The sequence below is a fragment of the Mixophyes fleayi genome, chromosome 3 (genome assembly GCF_038048845.1).
Source record: "Mixophyes fleayi isolate aMixFle1 chromosome 3, aMixFle1.hap1, whole genome shotgun sequence".
NCBI lineage: Eukaryota > Metazoa > Chordata > Amphibia > Anura > Limnodynastidae > Mixophyes > Mixophyes fleayi.
The window spans coordinates 296,624,851-296,641,319 of NC_134404.1; the positions used below are offsets into that span (position 1 = coordinate 296,624,851).

Genomic DNA, 16,469 nt, shown 5'->3' on the forward strand with positions numbered 1-16,469 from the left:
GATCCTGTATCTGTGCATTATCAACTGTGGTGGATGGAAGGGGCCCTTTCCTTTGCTGTACTCTCTCAATGACCACAGTACTACTGTAAAAAAATGATTTACTTTTACATAGCGGTTAATAGTGGGGTAGAAAAATCTTTGCTACATTTCCCAGAAACAATGATTGCAATGTATAATTCTATATGGGACCGACAAGACAACCTGCTCTCAATGTTTGAAAATCATAATTCCTTAAACATTTATGAGGGGTTGATATAGATAAAAAAAAATGTGTTACCTAACCTCAATCTGTATCCCTTCATAGTAAGGGATACTAATTCTCCATTACTGCAGTTCCAGTCTATAATTCCACTTTCCCTGTTAATATCCTTAATGCACATAATACCACTTTCCAGTTTTCTTTGGTAGTAAAATCCCAATTTTGTAAGTATAGGATTGTGTCTTTCCCCTTAGGTAAAACTGTTTAGGGGATTCATTAGTCACAGACCCACTGTTTGTTCCCTTTCAGTATTGCAAAATTCAATAGGTAGCTCTTTCTGTTGACTAGAGTTTGAAATGAATGTTGCAGAATGTTGCAGTGAGGTTAGTTCTTTGATAATAGGACTTCTGCATTGTTTTTTGAATATTTACCAGGCCGAATATTCCCCATGTGCAAGATCCTTTCTTAATCCCCAGGTAATGTCCTTATCGGTTCTTGAAGGCACAGCTTGCGGCTGTCTTGTTATTATGGTTGCATTTGTTTGTTTATAGAAATATGCCTCTCTGCAGGTTGCTTATATGGGTTAACTTAGTAGAGCAAATCCCGATATGCTAAGGTTGTTGGAAACATACACGTATAAGTTCACACCTATGGGAAATAAATCCAAAAGTCTAAACCAATGTGGCTAAATAAAAAGGTAAGGGAAGAAATGCAAAGGAAGAAGTGTGCATTTAAATTGTTTAAGTTTGAAGGGTCTTAGAAGTCCTTCCGTAGGTACAAGAAATTTAATAAAATATGCAAAAAGTAAACTCGATAGCCTAAATAAGAAAATGAAAAACAAGTTTCAAAAGTAAGACAACCCCCAAAAAGAATTTTAAGTATAGAAATGGAAAAAGGATTAAAAAAAATAATATAGGACCCCTAAGACGAGTGATGGACAAATTGATAAATGATACTAAGGAAAAAGCAGAGGCATACACTTTATTTTCTTCAGTATTTACTAGAGAGGAACAAATGGTAGGAATGAAATCGGAAATGAATCTGTACCATTAAAACTTGATAAAGAAAGAAGTCCAAAGGTGACTGAAGAATATTAAGATAAATAAAGCTTCAGGTCCAGATGGCATACACCCAAGGGTTCTTATGGAGCTAAACTCAGAAATTTTCAAAGATTCAATCTCATCAGGCTCAGTTCCAAGGGATTGGCGAAAAGCAGCTGTAGTGCCGTTGTTTAAAAAGGGATGAATTTGTAAGGGATAAGTCATGTAAAACTAATGTAACTAATCTAAGTTTATATGAGAAAGTTAGTGGGAACTTTGACCATGGTAGTACAGTAAATCTTGTCAACTTAGATTTTACAAAGGCCTTTGATACAGTACCACACAAGTGGTTAGTTTACAAAATAAGGGAACTGGGTATAGGAAACAACATTTGTACTTGGGTCGAAAACTAGTTAGAGAATAGGGAAAAGAGAGTTGTGATAAATGGAACAATTTCTAATTGGTCGAAAATTTTAAGTGGAGTACCAGAAGGTTTCGTGCTGGGGCCATTCCTTTTTAATATATTTATTAATGACCTGGGTGATGGTTTAGAGAGTAAAATTTCCATTTTTGCAGATGACACTAAACTTTTTAAGGTCATAAAATCAGAGCAAGATGTAGCTTCTCTACAGAGAGATTTAAGTAAACTGGAGGATTGGGCAGCCAAATTGAATATGAGGTTTAACATAGATAAATGTAAGGTTTTGCAATTAGGAATCAAAAAACAAGCAGGCAATCTTAATTAAATGGGATTAGTTTAGGAGAATCTATAATGGAAAATGATTTGGGAGTGCTTGTAGACAGTAGAATTAGCATTAGTGCTCAATGTCAAGCAGCAGCTGTAAGGGCGAATAAAGTAGTGGCGTGCTTAATAAGGGGCATAGATGCAAGGGAAGACAGTGTAATGATTCTACTGTATAAATCATTGGTAAGACCTCATCTTGAATACAGAGTACAGTTCTGGGCACCATTCTATAAGAAAGATATTTTTGAACTAGAAATTGCTCAGACAAGGGCAACAAAATTGATAAAGTGTATGGAGTCATTAAGTTATGAGGAAAGGTTAACCAGTTTAGGCTTGTTTACTTTAAAAAGAGGCATCTAAGAGGGGATATGATTACTATGTATAAATACATTAAATGTCAATACAGAGAACTTTCATGGGGACTTTTTACACCAAAGACTATAGACAGGACATGTGGTCACCCCCTAAGGTTAGAGGAGAGGAAGTTTCACAACCAGCAAAGGAAGGGGTTTCTTACAGTATGGGCAGTCAAGATATGGAATTCACTGCCAGGGAAGGTTGTGATGGCAGATTCAATTTATATGTTTAAGAAAGTGTTAGACACATTTTTAGCGAAAAAGTGTATCCAGGAATATGACCGTTAATTAAACTGAAGGACAGTAGTGGATACAGGGAAAAATAGGACTGCAATATTGGGTCTTGAGGGATTTTTCCTGATTGAAACAGATGGTGGTTGCTTAAACTGTATCAATTTTCAAATATAAGTGAGGTATCGCAGGAGATTCAGAATAGGCTAAACTGATGTCTTTTTTCAACTTCATCAACTATGTATGTAATGTTCAACCCCAACGTGTATTATTTGGTACCTAGCCAGATGAAACTGAAAGAAAATGTTTTGGATAAAAACTTAAGACAATTATTTATTTATTTAATTATGTATTAAACAAAACCTCTGATATTGCATAAATCAGCAGACTCAATTTTCTTAAGATTTTGACTGAAATCAAAGTGGAATTATGTGCATCTCCCTGATAATGATCTAGCTGACATCTTTGAACCTAGAGTCTCCTTAAGCTGAAGAACAGCTACAAATTTAAAACACAGAATGGTAAAAACACAGTTTGACCCAAAAATAAAAGCAACTTCTAATCGATATTCAAGAGTTGCACAATTGTGAAAAGTGTCCCTATATGAGTAAAACTATGGAGATTAAGGATAAATTCAATGAAATTCATAAAATATCACATTTTTTTCAATTGTGATATATATGCAATTTATGGCCTAAAGTGTCAATGTGGAAAGATTTATGTAGGGATGACCACAAGGTCTTTTAAACATCGACTACTGGAACACATTGGGACATTTAGAAGCGCTCTCAGATAACAGGTAAATGAAACAGCTGACGTCAGTTGTAAGACATGTTCTTGAAAACATGACAGAAATGTCAGATTAGATTGTACGCTCCTCTGAGCAGGGCCATTTCTCCTCCTGTTTCCACCACTTCTAACTCTGCTCTCCAGCTACTTAGCCCTCCTCCTCGAGGGTGCTCCACCCCACGTCCACTCTCGCTCCCTCCTCCCCCCTGGGGGTCTCCCTGTCTTCCGCGCCCTCCTTCTTGGGCCCCGTCATTTGCGGATCCTCCCTCCCCCTTCCCCGCCCTCTCTAGCTGTGCATTGAGCGTACTGAGTTGCTGTGTTTACTGTACTGTGCTGTCTCCCATTGTATTGTGATTTTGTTTGTCTCTGTACGGCGCTGCGGATGCCTTGTGGCGCCTTATAAATAAATATTAATAATAATAATAATAAAATGAAAGAGGACATAAAGCTTTTGGCATTTAAAAAATTAATTTGAGCAAACAAGGAGGTGACCCTGAAGTTTGTGTGGATGGAAAGCAATTAATGTATTGGAATATTAAGATAGTTTTAATAACCTGGATCCTTTCCTTACATCAAATATGCATACAATAATAGGAATGAGAACACATATCATAATTCATTATAGATTGTGAACAAAGAGTGCAGCACTTACCTTGGGGATGGTTCGGGTGATGAGTTTTCGAAGCAGCAGGGTTCCCTTGTTTGGTGTAATACTGATAGATTATTAGAGAGAAAATTTCATGATCATACAGTGCTGTCTAGCATGACAGTCTCATGACACCACATGACATTGGAAACAATAGTAACAATGAAAATTATAACTATACATACCAATCGGAGCATTGTCCTTGGAGATGCGCCAGTCTTGATTTTTGTAAAAGAACATGAAAATATATTAATTTACCTCTTATGAAGTTACTATGTAATCTTAAATAGATTAATAATAATAATTAAGTTTTACATAACATTATATAACACACAATAATGCACATTATTGAATATTGTCTTTTAGGAATGATTTACACACCTTAACATTCATCTATTTTTACATATACTCTTAATTTTTAATTTTAAGAGTTCTAATCACCCTTCCTACTTCAGTCATTTAATGTTCATTAAACATTATAGGTTACACCTGCAATAACTTAAATTAATACAACTATTTCAAGATTGTAGTTTTCAATTAGAGACAATTTTTGAGATATATTACTATATTGTTTTTCAATTTTTCACACTATTTCACACCCATTTTACATCATTCACATATGTAGATTCACTTTTCTTTTCACTTTTTTCATTTTTATAATATATAGTCATTCTTTCAATCTGGTATTGTTTTGCTTTAAAATAAGGACCAATATTGATTTTTATCAATTTAAGATAGGCATTTTATAATAAATAATTGAAAGCAAAATTATAATCAGAGATTCATTACTATTTACAGAGTTATTAAAAATCTTTAATTATTCTTTAAAATAATTTTCTGTGAATTATATTTCTTCCAACATATGTGATGATGATTAAACAATCTGAATACTATTACAAATATCCCCCTTTGCACTCATCTTTTTAATGTAATCTTAATTTGCTTAAAATAAAATTTAAGATTGCACTAAAATGTATCTTTCTTTATTGGCAGGTCGAGATATCAGTTATCCATTGAGGACCTCTGATTGGCTAACACACATTTAAATCGGTATTTAAACCTTGAGCAAATTTTACCAATGAACAAGCCTAAGATGGAATGCATGTTGGGACTAGAAAAGTTAATTTGAATGCCACAACCAATAAAGACAGTATCCGGCATAGCAGCAAGACATAGCCACTGATAAGATGCCATATACAAAGTAATTCATATAATAACTTAATTAATTTATATTAACTGTGCTGTTACCATAATACCATCCGCTATGAATGAATTGTCACTTTAATAGCGCTCAATAGACAGCTAACTGATAAATTCAATATGTAAATCAGGTGACAGATATAGGAGTGTTTAACGACATACTAAATAAAATGTCTGAAACATAAAAATCAATTGAATTAAAGCTACAGTGAATTTTAAATATCTGTATGTGTGGTACAATTCCCAGGAGTTAAACAATTTTAAAATCTTGAACTAAACATAGCATTACAGCATTTACTTAATACGAACAAGACTAACTGCATTCTAACTATTCGGGGGCCATCAGATATCTGCATAATAAATCAGACTGAATTCCTAATCTGTGAAATGTATAGCAATTATCCAGTGATGCTGAACCTTACATTTCAAGCTCACGGAAATGATACTAGGAGGGAAATAAATTGTTGAAATTTAACGTTACAACACTACTTTAATTGAAATCATAAACTTTACCCCTAAGTATCTGGCATCTGATTGGCAAAGCCACATAGCTATGTATTTTGCCACCAGATTGCACTTAGTATTTGCTTAAGAGATCTGTATGTAAACAAAGAAATTGATAAACAGCGGAAAGAGGAAGATCCACACGGTGTTCACTTCACAAAAGTATATACAATCTCTGAACTGAATTGAAACTGAAACTGCTATTATACAATCTTTACTGAACCTTCATAAAAGTGAAACATAAAAACAAGTGTCCTCACATACAACAGAGATCATACATTCTGTAAAATCAAATAAAAGCATAAATCGATTGCATACATTTTGTTATTTCTTAATATCCAGCATATGCTCTTATCAACATTGGTTGGCATGAGTAAAATTTGAATCCTGCAAGGTATATTATAAAACCTCTCAACAGAATGTTATTTGCTAAACTCACAATTTAGTGAGAGGAAACTTGGGGACAGCACCAACGGAGATTTAATAATAATAATGATAATATTAATAATAATAATAATAGTAATAAATAATAAAGTAACCCCAGAAACTAATAAAAGGAGAGAACCCTCTAAAATATTGATAGGTTTATCCAATTGTTTTGAACATGTATACTCATTTGATGAGACTCTAGATTCCCCTAAAAAGCTCTGGATGTTAAACCCAGTACTAGAAGTGATAGACAGACCCACTATGAAACCCCAGTAGGAGATGCATGAGCCAAAATGTTTAATAACAATAACATATTTTTTCTTAGGAAAACGTCCAAATTGGGAAGAGGCACGGGAACAATTTCATGAAAGGAATGTGCAATCATTAAAAAGAGGAAGAAATGGGATCAAGATTTAGGGGATGCAGAGGTGGATGGAAAAAAATATAGAAGGCCAAGCCATGATTAATAGAGAAATGTATATTTAATCTTTCGAAAAGATAGTTGGATCCTTGTGAATGAACACTTCTCAGTAAAGGATTAAAATATGCTCCTTCAAGTAAACCAGACTTATTTAAACTTTTTGTTGACTTGAATAAAGTTGTTAGGGATTTATGCAGGAAAAGTAATTTTCCAAATAAGATGCTTAAACAAAAATCAATTGATGTAGAACCAATAGTTCTCAATTATTCAGATATTTTGGGATTATAAATTTTAGATTTATTGCAAGCATAAATTGATATATCACCTTTACAACAGCCTTTGTCATTGTTTGATATAAATGACACTATAGGTAAGAGGATTCTGAAAAATAAGTCATAATTCTACCCTGTTTAATATAAAACAGGCTTCATTGATGCATGCATTTTATACGAAGACACTTAATGATTTTAGAGTCCTGTGCAGAAAATCTGAAAAAATTAATGAGCGATAACTTAACTTCACAAGAAAGAAAATCTTTGAAAAGGTTTATGCATCAAGCATGCTGACAAAGTGGGGATGTTGTGTGAAAATTACATCATGGAAGCAATGAGACAATTGAATAACGAAAGATTTTATACAAAACGTAAAACAAATCCAACCAGCATGTTTTCTGATGAAGGGTTATGCTGATAGGGCAGTGTCAAAAGAAAAGATGGACTTTTTGTTAATAATGTACCCGAATGTCCCCACATTTTATTATTTACCTAAGTTACACAAATCACTTTCAGCACCCCCTGGGCAACTTATTTCTGGAGTGGGACCACTTACTTCTAAAATATCACTTTTTACTGACACTCATCTACAAACCCACATTGTGTCTCTAAGGTCTCATATTAGAGATACAACACATTTATTGAATCTAATATCTTCAATAAAATGGTAAAATGATTATCAATTTTTAACATGTGATGTTGAGTCCCTTTACACCAATATACCACATGAGGGAGGCATAGGAGCAGTGAAATATTTTCTAGACCAAGATGTGAGCCTTAGTCAGATACGATGTGGGTTTATTTTAGATGCTATTGACAAAGCCTAGGAGAAACGCGCATTGGGGGAGCAGCAGCCTGTTCCACGCTGTTGAACATGGAAATTCTTTAAGTCTAAATTATATTATTTCTCAGATAGATACTGCCATAATTTTAATAGGTGATGTGCCATGAATAAGGACTATGATCAGTGCAGATAGTTCTTAATAAACTAAGGGATCTTAGTTGATTTACAAAAGGGACACATACTGACAGCGAGGGACAGAGAGACCACGATATGCAGCTCAGTGCAAGCTGATTTATTTGGCTATATACTTGAGAGTTATATTATTAAAAGAAACAAGGTCACCTATGTATAACTATGTGCTGGAGTCATAGAGGCTATACAAAAAAGAGTGGTGTTTATAATGTACTATATACATTAACTAGGAACTAATATTGATCTAAATGAGAATCTGAAAGAAATACCATTTAGAATAAGTGGCAATTAGACTAAACAATTTTATGATCAAGTGAAACTATACACAGTCCCCAATAAACACCACTTTGTTCCTTTTATAACTATATATTCTGGTACCGCTGATAATGTGTGAATTTAGCTGAGGAACGGCGTTCAGAGACATTAATCTGATTATTAAAGTCATTTTATTGCTTACCAATAAAACATTTTCCAATGCCATTATTGTGGTTCCAAAACACACAGATATTTAAATGCAAAATATAGCAGGATTTTCAGCAACCCATTATTACGCATAAAAGATATTACAATAAAGCAGGAAAGTATAAACACCAAATTCATTACATTTTTGCTAGATTCACCCGGGCCCATATGTAGTCAGGATCAGAGAGGGAGAACAATGGGCCAGCTTGAGTATAGCAAAAACTACTGGTGATGTCACTACTACTACTGGTGATGACACTGTAAACAAGCATCAGGGTCTTCATTGGCTCAGGGTTAATGATGTTTCAGTTGTCTGCTGATCATAGGCTAATTCAAAGGATTTCTCTGGGAAAGTAGCGAATTAAAGATGGTAATGTGCAGATCAAAATGACACTAAACATGATACATTTCCTATATCCTGAGCCTTAGATACTTTTACTAAATTATCATTTATGTATAAACAATCTAATACATTTTACTAATAAATAAATGTGGATTGGAACCTTAGAAATGTACATTATTTACAAGTGTAAGTGCGAATGTAAATGTTTGGGTTATGAATCCGTGCAATTGCGTCATAACAAGTGGCGCACCAATAGCAATCACACGGTAAAACAATATTAATTACTTTGGTTTACTTTATCCAATTATTTGACATCCACATGATCAATGAGACATTGCACATAAAACATAACTTTGATCAAGGAGGCCTGGGTTAATGAGAAACAATTTTGATTAATGAGACACTGCACATATAATATCCACTAATATCGCATTATCCCTGTCTAATATGTCTGTTTTAGTTGTTTTGTAAAGTATTTTTGGATTTTGTACTTCATACCATCCACTCATATTAGTGGTGTATATCTCAGAGTATAATTCAACAAATTGTAAGCAATGGAATGTGTTTAATATAGGAGGGAGATAGTTGTCTGTAATCTTCTTTTCCACTGCACTAATGTTAAGAACTATTAATTTCTGATAGCCCGCTTTGTGGCTGCTGAACTTACTGCATTTCAAACAGGATTAGTGTATTAGCTGAGTTACTGTGGGATTGGGAAAAGAACAATAGATATGAATTAACAGGCTGGACTGACCTCTATCTTAAATGCAATAACTCACGTAAATAGATGTCACTTTTAAGCCCCAGAATAGATTGTAACATCATATCTAGTGCAGTGATATGTAGACAAGTTTAACTAACAGGGATAATTACTGCTGCTGATAAAAATTAAACAAGAAACAGCTTAAGCATAAAAGTAAGTGTTTTGGCACGCTCCTTAAAACTGTAGCTTACCAATAATGGCAAGAATATATCAGACACCAGCTTAATTCAGTGACATGTAACAACATTTTGCTACAATTATATTACATTCAATATACTTAGTACTAGTGAACCACATTCTCATTTAACAGCAGCCAGAACCATAGTCTCTGGAATACAGTATATTATACATCGTACTCCTATACAGATCCAACAATTAGTTTAATTATATCAGCACATTAGGCAAATAAATATTCTTGAATAATGATAAATACATAGTCAAAGAATTTCCATTTTGTTGTTTTCACACACCAAGTAAGTTGTGTGAAAAGTAATCACTTTTCTATATTCGTTGCTTTTTCACATTACCTCTATCTGGTTTTAATAATATTTCACCGATCACAATATTCATGTACTAATTATTTTGTAATAAAGATTTATCTTTTATCAATAAATTATGTCTAATTATTAAGAATAAGAGCAGTGCCCCCATATAAGAGACTCTTTTGTCCTTTTATCTAATTATGTAATGTTTCTATTCTCCAGGTGAGCACTTCCTGCTCAAATGAACAATGATAAACATTTTTCAACTTTATTTCATTCTGAGCAGTATATTATTTTTATTGTGTCACCCCTTCTAAATGTCGAACTTGTCGGAGAATTATTTTTCTTTTCCCTTTTTCTTTCATATGATGAAAATGGGAAAATGATTATCAATTTTTAACGTGTGACGTTGAGTCCCTTTACACCAATATACCACATGAGGGAGGTGTAAGAGCAGTGAAATATTTTCTAGATCAAGATGTAAACCTTAGTCAGACATGACATGGGTTTATTTTAGATGATATTTAATTTATTTTGCCACACAATTGTTTCATTTTTGACACTAATTATTATTTACAAATACACAGCACAGCTATGGGCACTAGGTTCGCCCCGAGCTTTGCTGATTTGTATATAGTTTATATGAATTACAATTCATCTGGAATTGCCAATATGGGGCGAACTTAGTGCTATACGGGAGATCTATAGATGATTTATTTTTTGTTTGGAAAAGGAATTCTGTTTCTTTGGAGTTATTTCTTGAGCACCTTACTGTGAATAATTTTGGTTTAAACTTCACAAGTATTTATAGCAGGAGTGATATTAACTTTCTGGACATTGTCCTATCGGTAGAAAAAGACTGTATTGTAACCCAAACTTTTAAAAACAATGTAGACAGTAACCATTTTTTTGCATTTTAAAAGCTGTCACTTGAAAGGGTGGAAAAAGAATATCCCGAAAGGTCAACTGTTAAGATTACAAAGAAACTGTAATTCCGAAAAAACCTTTTGTGAGTAAGCCTGTGACCTATTGAATGCCTTTAGATATCAAAGTTACCCAGAATATATTCTTAGTAAGGCCTTTTCAGAGACAAAGAAAGTTGATAGAAAGTGTTTATTAATTTCTACAGCGAAGGAATCAGAGGATTCAAAAAAAGATGTCATGTTTGCCAGTCAGTATAACTCATATTCTAAACAAATTCAAGACATTATAAAAAGAAATTGATCAATTTTGGAATATGACAATATTCTTATGACCTTAGTCCATAATAACCCTAAAGTGGTTTTTAGAAGAGGAACGACAATTAAAAATAAAATAGTACCCAGTTTTTTGAAGGAAAGAAAAAAAAGAGGGAAATAAAAAATCCATAGTAAAATTGACTCCCTGCAAAACCTAATGGTTTCTATAGATGTAATAAAAATGGTTGTATCATGTGTAATTTTGTTTGTAATGGGTTAATCTCTGTTAAACAAAAATGAAAGAATAATATGAGATTCAAAGTTTTATGAATTGCCAAACGAGTTTTGGAATGCATTTGATTGTGAAAGTGGTGCACAATATGTGGGCTGATCAACTTGTGTGCTAAATAAAAAATTTCTAAAACATAGAGGAAACATTATAATAAAGAGGGGCTCACGCAATCTTGCAAGTCATTTTAATTTTTAAGTATGACTGTTCTTTGGATTCTTTGAAAGTTATAACTATTGAATTTATAAAAATCACGATCAGAGGAGGAGATAGATTTGCTCTTCTCTGTAAAAGAGAAGCATTTTGGATTTTTGCTTTAGACTTTATACCCAAAATGGTTAAATTATTCTGTTATATTAAATATGTTTTAATAAGATATTGTAAAAAGATATGGAGATGTTGTCTAAGTAAGGATCATTGAGAAATTGTTGTTTAGGTTAAGAAAGTAAAATTTATATATATATATATATATATATATATATATATATATATATATATATATAAATATATATATATATATATATATATATATATTTATATACATACATATACATACATATGCATATATACATATACATACATACATACATATATATACATACATACATACATACATATATACATACATATATGTGTGTATATGTATATATATATATATATATATATATATATATATATATGTAACACCCCCCTAGTGGTGTTTTAGTTAAACCTTTACCTCAGTGAATAGAGGAGGGGTCACCTAGAGGGTAAGATAGAAGTTTCTGAAAAGTTACATAAACTGGTTACCATGGTGATAACCCAGCCCAGCCTGTGAGACTAAGTGAGAGGAAGGAGGGGCTGTCATTAAGGGGGGATAGGAACTGAGAAGGGAGACACAAGAGGAGAGTTGTAGCTGGGGACCTGGGGTGGAAGCTCCCAGGCTCCCCCAGCATTGCCTGGAAGTCTGAGCATGGTGACTGAGCCAGGGCAAGGAATGTGTGCACTGGATGAGGGGGAGAACTCCATGCCACTATAGAGAACCCAAGAGAGAGGGGGACACTTTGCATGGAAGAGGCCCTGGAGTGAGGGCTGCTACAAGAGGCCTGGTAGCTGTAGTGTCAGATCCTGAGGCTGAGAGTACACAGAGTGACGTGTCAGAGCACAGGAGACATCATCCCCGCAGAGGAGGGGTGAGCTGCAGTTGAGAGGTACACAGAGTGTGTCAGAGCTGCATGGAAGAGAGGCTGCCTGCCTATTAGCATCCATGCATGTGCCCCTGCAGAAAGGGTATCTGCAGTGAGTATGGAGTGTAAGAGAGACCAATGATTTATGTTACATAACATCTGGATAACATTAAGAACTGTGCAGGAGGAGTAATGAGATATATTTGCAACCATATTCGTATTGCTCATTAAGAACTGTGCTGGAGAGAGTAAGGAGCTGTACATATATTTCTTTATTGCTGCAACCATTATGATTATCGTGCTGGAGGAAGAGTGTAAATAAAGAGTTGAGTTTGTTATAGAGATGGTCTGGCGCCCAAATTATTGTGACTTCTATTACACTGCACCAAAGTGACATTACCTGTGTCCCACTAACTACAAAGAAACACCTGCATGTGCAGGGACCCCCTGATCATTTACACCTATGCCCATCAGCTAGCCAGGGCTTGAGAAGGAGGTGCACTGTGTACCCTTTGCACCCCACACTACACACAGTGACAGGGGGTTACATAATGGCGCCCAACGTGGGGCTCGAGCACAACAGATGGAGAAAGTGCTTGCAGGACACAGGAACTGAGAGCAGTGTGCCCAGCCGGAGAAACACCCTTGGGACACCATGTCTGACCATCTCTAGGTGCCCAACAGAGACCAAGGGTAATGAGGAGGTAAAGCAAGTTGTTTGCTGAGTAGTTCTGTCCAGGACAGTATATGGAGCAGCAGTGTGCTTGTTGCTGAGACTTGTAGTGCCACTTATCCCAGCTGAGTGGGAAGCAAAAGAAGAAAAGGTTCAACATGTGAGGTGCAATTACAATGCAGTCTGTATATTGCCTTTCCTGAGGATTTGGGGAAGCAAAGAGAGGCAGGCTGTGCAAGTGACGTCTGTATATTGCCCTTCCGGAGGATTAGGGGGAGCAAAGAAAGGCAGATCGTCCACGTTGGAGAGAAAGGGGGGGGAAGACAACCCCGCTGGTCAAATGCCACCCCTGCATATATTGCTGAGATGTATTTGTTGGGAGGGGCCCACGAGAGCCACCTGTCTCTTTTTGACCCAGGAGGGGGGAGACATGGGCAGGCATGGGCAGGTGCTACATTGCTTTGGCATAAAGCCATATTTAAATGTACATTGAAAGAAAACAGGACACCTGTGACTCACATGTTTACATCCATTGGGGGTGTTGTGGGGTATGCAATGTGAAATGTGTTTTATATTGATACTGCCATTGTATTGCTATGTATGTATTCACTTTACACTGTGATTTTTCATGCAATAGTGATGTAGAAAAGTTTACATGTGTGTGGTCATATGTGAGTTAGGTGTGAGTGAGATTAGCTAGGCAGCCCCATTAGGTGTAGTTTAGGGTGCCCAGCTAATCGGGGGAGAATGTAACACCCCCCTAGTGGTGTTTTAGTTAAACCTTTACCTCAGTGAATAGAGGAGGGGTCACCTAGAGGGTAAGATAGAAGTTTCTGAAAAGTTACATAAACTGGTTACCATGGTGATAACCCAGCCCAGCCTGTGAGACTAAGTGAGAGGAAGGAGGGGCTGTCATTAAGGGGGGATAGGAACTGAGAAGGGAGACACAAGAGGAGAGTTGTAGCTGGGGACCTGGGGTGGAAGCTCCCAGGCTCCCCCAGCATTGCCTGGAAGTCTGAGCATGGTGACTGAGCCAGGGCAAGGAATGTGTGCACTGGATGAGGGGGAGAACTCCATGCCACTATAGAGAACCCAAGAGAGAGGGGGACACTTTGCATGGAAGAGGCCCTGGAGTGAGGGCTGCTACAAGAGGCCTGGTAGCTGTAGTGTCAGATCCTGAGGCTGAGAGTACACAGAGTGACGTGTCAGAGCACAGGAGACATCATCCCCGCAGAGGAGGGGTGAGCTGCAGTTGAGAGGTACACAGAGTGTGTCAGAGCTGCATGGAGGAGAGGCTGCCTGCCTATTAGCATCCATGCATGTGCCCCTGCAGAAAGGGTATCTGCAGTGAGTATGGAGTGTAAGAGAGACCAATGATTTATGTTACATAACATCTGGATAACATTAAGAACTGTGCAGGAGGAGTAATGAGATATATTTGCAACCATATTCGTATTGCTCATTAAGAACTGTGCTGGAGAGAGTAAGGAGCTGTACATATATTTCTTTATTGCTGCAACCATTATGATTATCGTGCTGGAGGAAGAGTGTAAATAAAGAGTTGAGTTTGTTATAGAGATGGTCTGGCGCCCAAATTATTGTGACTTCTATTACACTGCACCAAAGTGACATTACCTGTGTCCCACTAACTACAAAGAAACACCTGCATGTGCAGGGACCCCCTGATCATTTACACCCATGCCCATCAGCTAGCCAGGGCTTGAGAAGGAGGTGCACTGTGCACCCTTTGCACCCCACACTACACACAGTGACAGGGGGTTACATATATATATATATATATATATATATATATACTTACACATATATACATACAAACACATACATACATATTTATATACACACACACACACACACCAATTAGACACAATCGGCACTCAGCTTAATATCTGGTAAATACAATATTGAGCATAAACAGATAACAAATCATCAATATATGTTCAACATGTATAGGTGGCAGCCCCACTCTAATGACTGGTAAATTAGTCCAGATATAGGAATAAAGTTAAAAAACACAGAGATGGGCACATTCTATTAATGTTATCCCAAAAGATTCACTTATATATGCGTACCAGATGAATGAAGAATGAGCGCACTTCAACAGTTTGCAGAGCTGTGCTGGTCGAACAAATCTCTTGAATACACAAATCCTCACATGGAACAGGGAGAAAGAAAAAAAAATACACATAGTGTAATCACTTTATATATATATATATATATACGTGGGTCCCCCAACCACATTGCACACTGCTTATGTGAATATGCGTAGCATAATGTGTGTGTAGACAGGCTTACCTGTAAGCTTTGATGTCTTCAGCAGGATCTCTCTAGACTTGTAAAAAGCCACATATAGTGTAGTATGATCTAAATAACCTTTAATAGTCTGTATTCGGTCACACTCACATAAGATCAATGACAAACTGCATAGATAACCACAAATGTGGACAGGACTCATAAGTAGTAAAATCAATGGCTTATCTGTAAGTCGACTGATACAGCGACAGTCTTACTCAGCCAAGACAGATTACATGTAATCCTCAACGTGTTTCATCTTATTTAAAAGACTTCATCAGGAGTTAATCCACTTAGCAGTTTCAAAGAAACTTATAAAGTCCAGTGCCATCAGGCGTGCATCCTCAGTGTGCTTAATTACCTACTGCGCATGTGCCACAAAAGCCGGAAGTTCGGGTAAAAACTTTATTCAGTGGGACAAAAAAATCCCTCTCGTGCATGTCCCTGGCACACCAACTATCAACTGCGCATGCGGTCAAATACCAGAGAACTCGGACAAAAGCTCCACTCTTTGAATGAATAAATACTTCACGGTGCACACTTATATTCCGCTGTGGGAGATCTCCCCTAATGTAGGGTTCAATCAGCAATTGCCATAAGTCGTGGGAGCCAATTAGCCAACACCTTAGAAATTATTTAAAAACTCTATTAAAAAGTATTTTAAAAACATTGAGCCAAAAACACATATTCCATATTCTTATAATATTTGACCCATAATTAACAAATACTATATATAAAACGAGTGTGATGATAAATGGAATCACATAAAAAAACACATATAAAATTCACATAAGCATATAAAATGTATGACAAATAAATAGTAAAAAATATACTAAACACCTCCAAATCGATGTTCCTACTATCTATAATAACACATAGGATGTTGCAAACGTCAAAACAGTCATGGGAGAATTGATCTACTAACACTACTCTGTTCATTATTGTAATACTATTAAATATTCAATTGATCAAAGAAAGGAAGCAATTTCATAGCC

The 16,469-nt window shown here is 35.8% G+C and overlaps 1 long non-coding RNA gene across 1 annotated transcript; it reads right to left on the reverse strand.

The window, feature by feature from the left end:
- Positions 1-1,209: 1,209 nt before the first annotated feature.
- Positions 1,210-15,848, reverse strand: LOC142142991 (uncharacterized). Its single transcript, XR_012689440.1, has 5 exons — positions 15,478-15,848; positions 15,255-15,332; positions 4,192-4,224; positions 4,013-4,073; positions 1,210-2,211 (listed from the first exon to the last, which is right to left on the reverse strand). It is a non-coding gene; the product is annotated as an uncharacterized LOC142142991 (long non-coding RNA).
- Between the last annotated feature and the right edge of the window lie 621 nt (positions 15,849-16,469).